The sequence below is a fragment of the Phyllobates terribilis genome, unplaced genomic scaffold, assembly GCF_046119375.1.
Source record: "Phyllobates terribilis strain yellow unplaced genomic scaffold, ASM4611937v1 Scaffold_1__5_contigs__length_1240528914, whole genome shotgun sequence".
Lineage (NCBI taxonomy): Eukaryota > Metazoa > Chordata > Amphibia > Anura > Dendrobatidae > Phyllobates > Phyllobates terribilis.
The window spans coordinates 163,880,404-163,894,231 of NW_027362761.1; the positions used below are offsets into that span (position 1 = coordinate 163,880,404).

The 13,828-nt window shown below is 45.7% G+C and overlaps 1 protein-coding gene across 1 annotated transcript in view; it reads left to right on the forward strand.

Annotated features, from left to right (window-relative positions):
* Window positions 1–13,828, forward strand: part of PUM3 (pumilio RNA binding family member 3) — a 96,468-nt gene that overhangs the window by 73,961 nt on the left and 8,679 nt on the right. The gene's annotated exons all lie outside the window — the stretch shown is intronic.

A 13,828-nucleotide genomic window follows, 5' to 3' on the forward strand; every position in this document is an offset into this window, starting at 1 on the left:
CGCATACACTGCCCTGAGGCTATACTCCTCCCGTGGGGAGTTATGCTACGCTCTGCTGCACCCACAACACCAGCCTCAGCGGTCTGCCCTGGAGCGGCGGTTCACTCTGACCGCAATCCACGGGTGGCGTAGTCGGACATTTAAACATCAAAACCACATAAATAGTTCCGCCACTGGTTTGACCGCCCTGAGCCACGGAACCGGGTTGCCGCCACGGAGACTACAACCACCAGCATCCACCAAAAAGGGTCCGGCTCCGGGTGTCCCAAGGCCCAGGGGGCGCGTCAGAACATTTTCATCACCTTTCACAATCACCAATGGGACAAGGCAGGGATGTTCTCTGTCCCCTCTCTTATACATCCTAGTGACGGAGCACCTGCTCTCATCAATTCGCCATAACCCCAATATTAGGTGGATTGAGGTGGGAGGCACCGAGTACAAGTGCTCTCTATTTGCTGATGATGTCCTAGTATATATCACTCAATCACATATATCCATCCATGCTGTTATGGCTGAAATAGATCACTTTGTTACATGGTCAAATTTTAAAATCAATGCAGCGAAGTCTGAGGCCCTCGATGTCTCCCTCCCCAAATCCATATAGGATTCCATCCAGTCCAACTTTCCCTTTGCCTGGCCCTCACAGGGTATCAAATACTTCGGAATTCCTATTCATAGAGACCTCTCCCATCTATGTTATCTTAATTTTGGGCCCTTTATTGAACAACTCCATACAGACCACGGTTGGCAAGTTAGAACTGTAAGATTCACTGCGTGAACCACTGGTGTTTTGTGGAAAAGCACATGTACACTGTGTTCCAAATTATTATGCAAAAAGTGTTTAGGAGTGATAAGGGAAGAATTTGTTTGTTTGTCAGTTAAACTCATTGATGGTGATGTGTGTCAGGGCTCTTTATATCACTGTAAGCAATTGCAGACACCAGTGCTAATTAGTTTGGCAGGTGTGTCCAATGAAAGGCAAGACTACTTAAGAAGGCTCTCTCACATTATTCAGCAGCCTACATTTTCTGCCAAAATGGGAAAGAAAAAGGATGTCGGCTGCTGAGAAGCAACAAATTGTGGAGTGTTTAGGTCAAGGCATGACTACAATCAACATTGTGCGATGATCAGGATGAAGTGTCTTGGCAATCAAGAAGTATGTAGCTGATTCACAGTACACACGTGTGCGTGCTGATAAGGGCAAATTGAGGACTCTTTCCTACAGGCAATTACGTCAGGTTGAAAGAGCAGCGGCAAAAAAGCCTTGTCATAGCAGCAGACAAGTTTTTGAAGCTGCTTGTGCCTCCAACGTCCCCCGAACAACAAGATGCAGGGTCCTTCAGAGGTTTGCAGCTGTGCATACGCCATCCTGTCGACCTCCTCTATCCACTTCACACAAGCGGAAACGGCTCAAGTGGGCCAAACATTACATGAAGACTGATTTCAAAACTGTTTTGTTCACGGATGAGTGCCGTGCAGCGCTCGATGGTCCAGATGGATGGAGTGGAGGATGGCTGGTTGATGGACACCCCACGCAAACACGGCTACAGCGCCAGCAAGGAGGAGGTGGAGTAATGTTTTGGGCTGGAATCATGGGGAGAGAGATTGTCGGCCCCTTTAGGATCCCTGAAGGCGCTAAAGATGAACTCCATAATGTATGTGGATTTTCTCAAACAGCACTTCCTGCCATGGTTCAAGAAGAAGAACCGTGTATTTCACAGCAAGATCATTTTTCTGCATGATAATGCACCATCTCATGCTGCACATAAAACATCTGCATCTCTGGCTGATATGGGCATAAAAGGGGACAAACTTATGGTGTGACCCCCATGCTCCCCTGACCTGTACCCCATTCAGAACCTTTGGAGCATCATTAAAAGGAGTGTCTATGATGGCGGGAGGCAGTTCACATCTAAGCAACAGCTCTGGGAGGGTATTCTGTCCTCATGCAAAACAATTGAAGCAGAAACCATCCAAAACCTGACAAATTCAATGGACGAGAGAGTTCAGAAGCTCCTTTCGAACAAGGGGTCCTATGTGAAAATGTAACATCACCTAGAATAAAGTTTTGAGTTGAAAACTGTTTGATTTCAGTTTCTAACAACCTGCTAATGCTTATAATTTCAAAAATGACCATTTTTTTGGTCTTTATTAAAATGAAAAGGTTGATCGAAAAGTTTGGGGGATCTAAGAGTGTGGCAACCCAGTAGTCATGATTACTTCGAATTCTGACAATATGAGGGTCATGCTGCAGGTAGTGCAGCAAGAAGGCACTTATGTGTCTTGCGCATCTCGGAGCCCCAAAATTATTTTCCGGGCTAGATGCAGCTAAAAATTATTTTTAATTTTAAATCTGGTGGAGCTTATTATAGATGGCCTAATAGGATCAGTGCTGCACACTGCTACAAAGCCCAAATTATTTTCCAGTCAAGATACAGATAAACATGATTAGTAATTTGAAAGCTTAAAACGGTTGGTAGGGTGATTTTAACCAATCATCAAGCTTTTACTCTCCCCAGGATGACACAGGGGTAGAAAAGTCGTTTCGGATCCATGATTTGTTCATCTTTATGAACGTGAGTCTGTCTACATTATCAGTGGAGAGCCGCGTGCGCTTATCTGTCAGCACACCACCAGCAGCGCTGAACACACGTTCAGACAGAACGCTGGCTGCGGGGCATGACAAGATCTCCAAGGCGTAAGTGGCTAGCACCGGCCATTTATCCAGATTGGAAGCCCAAAAAGAGCAAGGGTCCAGTGACACAGTCGTGGCTTCAATGTTTACTTGGAGATACTCCTGTACCATCGTCTCTAGGCGTTGACTATGTGTCAGACTTCTTGTCTCTTGTGGCCTTGCAAAGGATGGGCTAAAAAAGTGGTGAAATGATTCCGCAAAATTGATGTTACCAGCAGATACTGTGGTTCTGTTACGGTTTGAGTGCTGAACACTTGACGGTCCCACGGTTGGCAAGTTGGAACTGTGAGATTCACTACGTGCACCACTGGTATTTTGTGGAAAAGCACATGTAAGATTCTGCAACAGTCTCTGCTGATACTCCTGCATGCGTGCATCCCTTTCTATGGCAGGAATAATTTCTGCAAATTTACTTTTGTACCGGGGATCTAACAGTGTGGCAACCCAGTAGTCAGGATTATTTCTAATTCTCACAATTCAAGGGTCATGTTGCAGGTAGTGCAGCAAGAAGGCACTCATGTGTGTTGCGCATCCAGGAGCACCAAGTCCCTGTTGTGTTGGTGGCGAGGTAACAATCATGCTTCCTTCCTCTGTCCTCTCCCCCCAACCTCGCACAACAGAAATGTGATCAAGGTCTCCCTCATCTGATGAGTCTTCCATCAGTTCGTCCTCCACTTCTTCCTGGGCTCCTGCACCTTCCTCACTAGTTTGGCTGCTACCATGCGCCCTGGTAAAACCATCTCCCCCACCCTCACATGCCTGCCGCCTTGGTGCTGCCGACCGTCTGGACCTTGCAGATGTTAGCCCTTCCGCATACAACTCCTCCTCCTCTACTTCCTCCACCTCCTCTTGTGCCACCACCTGACTCCGAATTCTGTTTAACATGTGCTCCAGCATGTAAATCACCGGAATAGTCATGCTGATAATGGCATCGTCAGCACTAAACATCTTCGTCGCCATTTCAAAACTGTGCAGAAGGGTGCATAGGTCCCTGATCTGAGACCACTCCTCCAGCGTGATTTGCCCCACCTCTGAATCTCGTTGGCCCAGGCTATACGTCAGAACGTATTGCACCAGGGCTTGTCGGTGCTGCCACAGTCGCTGCAACATGTGCAGAGTTGAATTCCACCGGGTAGGCACATCGCATTTTAGCCGGTGAAGTGGCAGGCCCAACGACTTCTGTAGAGATGTAAGTCGCTGAGCTGCGGGATGCGAACGGCGGAAGTGAGCACACAGCGACCGTGCCCTCTGCAGAAGGCCATCTAGTCTGGGATAGTGGGCTAAAAATTGCTGGACAACCAGGTTCAACACGTGAGCCATACAAGGCACGTGTGTGACATTGCCCCGGCGAAGGGCCGCACCCAGGTTTGCAGCATTGTCGCACACGGCCTTCCCTGGTTTCAGGTCCAGTGGAGACAACCATTCATGAAATTGGTTCTCCAGAGCTGACCACAACTCCTCAGCTGTGTGACTCACATTTCCCAGACATTTCAATGTAAAAACCGCCTGATGACGTTGAGCCCTACTGCCAGCATAGTAAGGAGGTGTGCAGGATCCCTTCTGCGCAGTTAGAAAGCTTGTGGCATGACCAGACAGGCTTTGGGTGCAGGTGGAAGACCGAGAGGAGGTTGAGGAGGCAGAAGCAGTGGAGGAACTTTGACATAAAGAGGATTATCGCACAACTCGTGGGGACGGCAAGACTTGGACAGCAGCCCCTTGTCCTGCTGTCACCATAGTTACCCAGTGCCCAGTCAGCGACATGTAACGCCCCTGTCCATGCCTACTTGTCCAAGTGTCTGTGGTGAAATGCACCCTGTCACACACAGAGTTTCTCAAAGAAGCGGTGATGTTGTGTGCGACATGCTGGTGGAGCGCAGGCACACCTTTCTTTGAGAAGTAGTGCCGACTGGGCATCTGGTACTGGGGCACTGCGACGGACATAAGGTCTCGAAAATCCTCTGTGTCCACCAGGCGGAAAGGCAGCATTTCTGTAGCCAAGAGCTTGCAGATGGTGAAATTCAACCTCTTAGCTTTCTCATGGCTAGGAGGAAATGGTCTTTTACTTGTCCACATCTGAGGGACCGAGGGCTGGCTATTGTGCTTAGACGGGGTTGATAAGGGTGTCCCCGGCAAACTGCCGGTCTGTGAGGAAGATGCAGGCGGACATGTTAGGTTGCCTTGATCCAAAGGTGGTGCTGTCGATGTCGGACAGCGCTCAACACCAGCTGCTGTTACCACCTCCAAAGAAAATGATGACCTGCCAATCACGCTGGCTTTTGCGGGTAAAGAGGTGGCAGGTCTGCGCCCCAAAACAGGTGTGACTGATGTCCCCCCAGTCACAGAGGATGAAGAGGCCGCGGATGCACAAGATATGGCAGACGGTGGTTGGCCCGGCCGGCTAGGCCGCATTGTAGCACACTGAGCTTCCCACTGCAACTTATGCTTCATGTCCATGTGCCGGTTCATGCATGAAGTACTCAAACTATGTATTTTTTGGCCTCTACTTAGCTTTTGCTGACAAATGTTACAGATAACACGAGTTGGGTCATCTTTATCGATCTGAAAAAATGCCCAGGCTATGCAAGGCTTAGCACCCATGCGACCTGAAGAGCCACCACGACTTGTGGTGAGAGGCAGAGTTGCGTTTGAGGATGCAGTTGTTGACGTGCTTCCAGTACTACGTCTCTGTCCAGGAAGGCGCAACCTGACCTCGTCGTCACTAGCATCTTCCTCCACCTCCTCTGCTGACCTCCTCTCTTGGCTGACTGTGGGTTGACAGTAAGTGGGATCTCCAACCTCATCATCATCACCCTGTGCGTTATCACACCCGTCGTCCTCAGAGCCAACCTGTTCCTGCCCTGACAAAAAACTAAAGTTGTCGCTCCAATCAGGTATTTGAGTCTCATCATCGTCTTCCTCATTGTCTCCACCAACAGGAGTTACAGTTTGGGAATGAGGGTCTACATTATGGTCAGAACCTTCTGCGTCTGGTCCTGGATCCGACTCATAAAGATTCTGGGCATCAGTGCAGATCATTTCCTCGTCTGGATTCACAGAAGCGCTGGAGTCTACCTCTGATTCCCAGGCTATAGTATGAGTAAATAGCTCTGCAGACTCAACCATCTGTTCTACCTCATACTCAGACAGGCAGCTGGAGATTTGGGAGCTGTGAGGAAGCAAGTGCGATTGGGGTGACACCTTTGAGGACTGGAGTATTTGTGATGTTGAAGTTGATGTGGAGGAGAGCCCACTTAAAGGAGCACTTGATATCCGTTGAAGCACCTGCTGTTTTTGTGCCTCATCTGGAATTTGTAGCGATTGGCGTGGCCGTAAGAAAGGGATCTTATCACATTGTCCGCTAAAAGAAGTAGACATTTTAGTTTGGCTGGAAGATGGTCTTTCTTCTGCAGATGTTACTGTTGCTTTAACACCTACCCCACGGACACAACCTTTTTTCCCCTTCCCAACACGCCTATTCCCCTTTCCACCAGCAGCAGGCCTTTTTCCACTCATTTTGGTGGTTAACTAATTCACAACTCTGGAGTTGTTTGCACAAAAAAACAATGGATGGTAACCGAGCAGAGCTGAGTGGCCAAACTGTGGTATTAGGCCAAAACTATTGGCTGGGTTAGATGCAGAAAAAAATATATTCAGTTTGCAACCTGATGGAGGTCAGTATAGATGGACTAATACAACAAGTCCCACACACAGCTAGAAGCCCAAATATTTTTTCAGAGGTACTGTAGATGCAGATAAAAATTAGTTTTAATTTGCAACGTGATGGAGGTCAGTATAGATGGATTAATAGAACAAGACCCACACACAGCTAGAAGCCCAATATTTTTTCAGAGGTAGATGCAGAAAAAAATATATTCAGTTTGCAACCTGATGGAGGTCAGTATAGATGGACTAATACAACAAGTCCCACACACAGCTAGAAGCCCAATATTTTTTCAGAGGTAGATGCAGAAAAAAATATATTCAGTTTGCAACCTGATGGAGGTCAGTATAGATGGACTAATACAACAAGTCCCACACACAGCTAGAAGCCCAAATATTTTTTCAGAGGTAGATGCAGAAAAAAATATATTCAGTTTGCAACCTGATGGAGGTCAGTATAGATGGACTAATACAACAAGTCCCACACACAGCTAGAAGCCCAAATATTTTTTCAGAGGTACTGTAGATGCAGATAAAAATTAGTTTTAATTTGCAACCTGATGGAGGTCAGTATAGATGGACTAATAGAATGATGCTATGCCCAAAAGATTTTACTTCACTAGGTGCAGTAAAAAAATTGGTATTCTATACACAGGTGGTATATCTTGCAACACAGATAGGCTACTCCACTGACTAACACACTCTGCAATAGGTCAAAAAGGATTAGCTTTGCTAGATTCAGCCAAATGCTGTGAAAAAAACTTGCACAGCACTGGCACAGACCTGCCTGGCAAAAACTGATAGGAACTGATGTAACCTAGTCCTGAAAAGGACTCCAATTACAATTAGTCTTTACTCCCACAATCTATCTATTTAAGAGCACAGACCTGCCTGGCAAAAACTGATAGGAACTGATGTAACCTAGTCCTGAAAAGGACTCCAATTACAATTAGTCTTTACTCCCACAACCTATCTATTTAAGAGCACAGACCTGCCTGATAAAAGTCGTAGGAAATGCTGTAACCTAGTCCTTAAAAGGACTGCAATCACAACTATTCCCTACTCCCAAGCTATCTGTAGATTTGTGCGAAAATTGGCTTGAAATTAACAAGGTATAGCGCACACAGCAACAGCGGTGCCGTCTAACACGCAGCTGCAGCAGTGAGAAAATGGTGGCGACGGGGAAAATGGCTTGGTCTTATAGGGCAAGGACATGTGACATACACTGCCAATGACACATGCCCTTGCTTGTGTGAAAAAAAGCACTTCGCTCCGTGTGTGCGCTGCTGATAGGCTGACAGATTGCACCTCCCCACTGTAAATGCGGGAAAGAGAAAAAAAAATGGAGATCTTCATTGTTCCTGCAGAGATCCATCCCCTGCCCCTCCCCCCGCCCCGCTGTACACTCAAACTGCGTATTAACATTAATTTTCATCATTACTGAGAAAAAATCCAGTTATGATTTTGGTGCACGAACAGTTATCGAACATAACCTCGAACAGCCAAATTTTTATCAAATTGTTCGTGTTCGCCGAACGGCTCGAACACCGCCCAAAACAGCTCGAATTTGAGATTGGCAAACAGTTCGAGTAGAACAACGCTCATCTCTACTGGTGACCGGTTCCCTCGAACATCAAAAAGTGGCCAATTTTAACACAAATATGGTGTGTTTGAAAATCTGTGGCTTATTTTTTTTTATGCCTTTTTACTGGATTTTTCCATATGGTTTATGGCATTTTCAAGCAGTACAATCCTACATGTTGTGTACCCTTGTACATTTTGTGATTGTTTTGCAGAGACTCTTGAGTGATGGCTAGATAACATGGCAGATGATCAAACTCTCCTTCTCCTGCGAAATCTCATACAGCTTTGATGTTTCAGCTTATGAAATGGATGCGTGTGCTTGCACACATGCTGTGTTCTCCAGGCTGGCCTAGTTCACATAGCGCATTATTTTCTGTAACTAGAGCAGATGAATACTGGATCTGTCTAGAAATGAATATTTAATTTCTGTAGCCTTGTGGAAGGCCCATATGGTGATTAATGTTAAAGACATCCTAGAGAAATTCACAGCCCATCAGTCTCATGCTGGTAGACATCATCTATGATGTGCAGCTTATAGAATCATGCAATTGTTAATACATAGATTTACACAAGTTTTTAAAGTGTTCCTTTCCTTAAAAGGTAAATGAATAAAAGAAAATCAAATATTACATGGACTTGTAAGACTGCAATATACTTATAAAGGGAACCTTTCACGTCCTAGCTTCCCTCTACACTGCCCCCATAGCGTTGTTAGTGATGCAATGTGCATCACTAACAAGCTTTTTCCATTAAAATTGGTGCCGCTATAATGATTTTATAACCTTTAATATACTTATATCCTACCTGCTCATTCAGTCATAGGGGCGTGCTTGTCATATTCAGTCATGGGCAGGCGCAGCATTCACTCACTGCTGGTGTCGCCCATGTATTTGAATCCTGCTCTCAGCAAGCGCTGATATTGTGGGGCGCATGCGCACTTGTAGATGTCCAGCCGCATGCGCAGTGAGGCTGTGTGATTACCAGCTACACTGCGCATGCGCTATGAATCACTATGTTCCCTGTGCGTGCACAGTGAAGCTGGTAAATCACACAGCCTCACTGCAAAAGCGCGGGGAATAGAGCATCATAGCGCATGCGCAGTGAGGCTGTGTGATTAACGGGGAACATAGCGCGTCATAGCACATGCGCAGTGAAGCTGGTAATCACACAGCCTCACTGCGCAAGTGCGGGGAATAGAGAATCATAGCGCATGCGCAGTGAAGCTGTTAATTACACAGCCTCACTGCGCACGCACGGGGAACATAGCGTGTCATAGCGCATTCGCAGTGAAGCTGGTAATCACACAGCCTCACTGCGCAGGTGGCCGGACATCTACTAGTGCGCCTGCGCCCCACAATATCAGCGCTTGCCGGGAGCAGGATTCAAATACATGGGCGACACCAGCAGTGAGTGAATGCTGCGCCCGCCCATGACTGAATATGACAAGCACGCCCCTATGACTGAATGAGCAGGTAGGATATAAGTATATTAAAGGTTCTAAAATAATTATAATACCAACAATTTTAATGAAAAAAGCTTGTTAGTGATGCAATGTGCATCACTAACAATGCTATGGGGGGCAGTGTAGAGGGTAGCTAGGACGTGACAGGTTCCCTTTAAAGGGAGGCTGTCATCCTCAAAATGACATTTAAACTACTTAAACATTTATGTAGGGGACCTGGCCCTTATTTAAATCATACAAGGCAAGTAAAGTATAGCTTAACTTTGTCGTTAATGAAAAACAAACTTGTATTTCATATGCAAATGGGGGTGCTTTGGTGCACCCTTTGCATGTGACCTGTGCTTTGGTGCACCCTTTGCATGTGACCTATGCTTTGGTGCACCCTTTGCATGTGACCTATGCTTTGGTGCGCCGTGACACCCTCCTATTTGCATAATAAAGCCTGTACCAAACATTGATTTGTCTCCAAGACCCAGAGCGAACTCTGCGTTTCCTGCCTGCGCACTGTCATTACATGATTGCCGCAGAGTACTCTGTGTCGGTGCGGGCGTGCACACAGCCGCTGCAGGCACGCTCTGACATCTAGCTCCTGCTGGACTGTGGCCGCCACTGGCCAGGCACAGACAGGAAATGCAGTATTCGCTCTGGGCGTGTCCATAAATGTGAGGTATCGGCTTTATTATGCAAACAGGATGGCGTGAGGGTGCACCAGAGCATTGGCCTCACCAAGAGTACACTGAAGCACCCTCATTTGCATATCAAATAAAATTTGGTCTTTACTTCTTTTACTAGTTAAGCTATCCTTGCCTAGTATAATTCAAATAGGGGCTAGGTCCCCTATATACAGTGCCTACAAGTAGTATTCAACCCCCTGCAGATTTAGCTGGTTGACACATGCAGAATTAACTTGGCATTGTGACATTTGTACTGTAGATCAGCCTGGAAGTGGGAAATGCACTGCAGCAAATTTTGTTTGTTTTTTTTTTTGTTGTTGTTTTTTAAAAACGTTAAAAGTTAATTCAGAGTGTCATTTATTATTCAACCCCTCAAACCACAAGAATTCTGTTTGGTCCCCCAAAAGTATTAAGAAGTAGTTCAGGCACCAAGAATAATGAGCTTCACATGTGTGGATTAAAGATCTCTTTTGCCAGCCTTTTCTGACTATTTAAGACCCTCCCCAAACTTGTGAACAGCACTCAGACATGGTCAACATGGGAAAGACAAAGGAGCATTCCAAGGCCATCAGAGACTAGATCGTGGAGGGTCACAAGGCTGGCAAGGGGTACAAAACCCTTTCCAAGGAGTTGGGCCTACCTGTCTCCACTGTTGGGAGCATCATCCGTAAGTGGAAGGCTTATGGAACTACTGTTAGCCTTCCACGGCCAGGACAGCCTTTGAAAGTGTCCTCCCGTGCCGAGGCCAGGCTTGTCCGAAGAGTCAAGGCTAACCCAAGGACAACAAGGAAGGAGCTCCGGGAAGATCTCATGGCAGTGGGGACATTGGTTTCAGTCAATACCATAAGTAACGTACTCCACCGCAATGGTCTCCGTTCCAGACGAGCCCGTAAGGTACCTTTACTTTCAAAGCGTCATGTCAAGGCTCGTCTACAGTTTGCTCATGATCACTTGGAGGACTCTGAGACAGACTGGTTCAAGGTTCTATGGTCTGATGAGACCAAGATTGGAGACTGGATGGCACTGCATACGACCCCAAGAATACCATCCCTACAGTCAAGCATGGTGGTGGCAGCATCATGCTGTGGGGCTGTTTCTCTGCCAAGGGGCCTGGCCATCTGGTCCGCATCCATGGGAAGATGGATAGCACGGCCTACCTGGAGATTTTGGCCAAGAACCTCCGCTCCTCCATCAAGGATCTTAAGATGGGTCGTAATTTCATCTTCCAACAAGACAACGACCCAAAGCACACAGCCAAGAAAACCAAGGCCTGGTTCAAGAGGGAAAAAGTCAAGGTGTTGGAGTGGCCTAGTCAGTCTCCTGACCTTAACCCAATTGAAAACTTGTGGAAGGAGCTCAAGAATAAAGTCCACATGAGACACCCAAAGAACCTAGATAACTTGGAGAAGATCTGCATGGAGGAGTGGGCCAAGATAACTCCACAGACCTGTGCCGGCCTGATCAGGTCTTATAAAAGACGATTATTAGCTGTAATTGCAAACAAGGGTTATTCCACAAAATATTAAACATAGGGGTTGTATAATAATTGACCCACACTTTTATGTTTAAAATTTAATAAAATTCAACTGAGCAACATAACTTTTTGGTTTGTAAGATTTATGCTTCTGTTCATAAAACCTACTCTCGTTTGCAGTTTGAAGGCTCTAACTTATTTGCATCTTATCAAACCAGCTAAATCTGCAGGGGGTTGAATACTACTTGTAGGCACTGTAAATGTTTAGGCAGTTTAAATGCCATTCTGGGGTGGCAGACTCCCTTTAAAATGTTGTCCAAGATTAGAACAGCGTGGCTACTTGCTTCTAAAAAATGTTACCACACCTGTCTGACATGGACAGCTCAGCTTTTATTCATTTCAGTGAATCTAGACCTCCATACCGGACACAACCCATGGACAGGTGTGGCGCTGTTTTTGGAAGGGAACATCCATGTTTCTCTAATTCTGGGAAACCTTGTGAAGGTTGTAAGCATGTCTATTGCAAATCGGCCTGCTGCCAGGTTCTGTATAGAAGAATCAGGTTCACAAATTAACCCTCAACTGGTGAGGTGGGGTTTTTGTCACACAACTGGTGATGTGGGGTTTTTGTCACACAACTGGTGATGTGGGGTTTCCTATACCCCAGTGTTTAGAAATCTCTTATTTTTACAGAAAATGCGAAGATCACGTCTGTTTTAATCGTTTTCTTATTGGCGATTGATTACACATGAGTATAACAAATTTTTGAGAGACACTTATCTTCATACCAGCATTTTTCAAAGAATGGCAGCCGAACAAAAATTCCCTGGGTTGTGGCAAACCCCACCTCACCAGTTGAGGGTGAAAGTGAATCGGGTTATCCCAGCCTGAAACGTTTAGCTGGGTGGAGTTCTGAACACTGACTAGACCTGCTAAGAGATTGGTGGGGAGTCACACAGCGCTCCTTAGATAGTCAGGGCAAGGTGGGGTTTCCGTTAAGTGGTGGCCAGACAAGCATGCTGTTTCTTTGTTCAGTGTGGCACCTACAAAGCCTAGTGCTTAGCTCAGTCGTTTCCTTACGTACGGGTTTGATTGGAGGCTGGAATACCCATTTATTCTATACCTTTTAACGCTTTGTTTTTTTTTTTAGGTCTGGCTTTCTGTGCTGGTCAATATCTTAATATAGCCTTATAGTGGTCAGTGCCATTTTAGTTTTGTGGGTTTTTTTACGTTTTTTTTTCTTTTGCTCCCAACACTTTCCATAGACCGACAAATGATAAAGGTGGAAACTGCGTGCTGTTTTATTATTCAGTTCAATGGTATAATAGCATGCAGTAAGCTTAGTCTAGATAGAGCTTGGCAGCGGCAAGAAGCTGTATCATTTAACACTCCCTATAATCATTTAAAGACTAAAGTGGTTGCTCACCTTTGGGGACAATTTTTCTTTTTTTCTTAAGACTTGCCGTTTGCTCCTGGTTCAAAAAAAAAGTTAAATACCTTTTAAAAATCCATGAGAGCCCCTGATTCTGCTGATCATTTTTGTTTTGTGCTCTGTTACTCTTTTGTAGAGATGTTCATGGACGTAGCATGTAACCTTTCCACTTGCAGCTTATTTCGGCGTCCGTCTCGTCTGGGGGCGCTTTCATACCTCCGTCCCAGACGCTGGCAATCACCGCTCAGCTGTGTCTGAGACTACAAGACTGTTAGATCAGCTGTACAAGTCATTTTTGTAATTGTTTCATTAAACTGTGCCATTTATATATAGCCTCTGTGCTGCACTATTTTTGGATGTAAAATGGGTTAACTGAAAATCTGTCAGTGAGCTCATTCTGACAGTCCAATGAAAAAGTTTAGAACTTTTTTATAAAGCTCCTCTATGCTGATTTATGACCACAGACCACATTAGAGTTGAATGTGCAGGAAAACAAAGAGCCTGTAATAACCAAACGGCACAAAATTTTTAATGAAGCCAAATTGCAAAAGTGATTTTTAGCTCCAAATACAAGCATTTAAAGAGATTCTGTGTACACAAAATGACCGAACCAAATACAAGCACTCGGCGCTTCATAGTGCAACCAAACATTTAAGAACACCTTCCCATCTGCTTGTTTTCTCTCCATCTCCACCCTTCTCTGGCTCTGTAAAACCAACGCTGTCAAAGTAGATGGGGTGTGGACATAGAGGAAAAACACACAGGTGGGAAGGTGTAGTTAAAGTGAACCTGTCAGCAGGGTTTTGCTAAGTAAACTACAGGAATTGTCATGTTGGTACTGTTACAC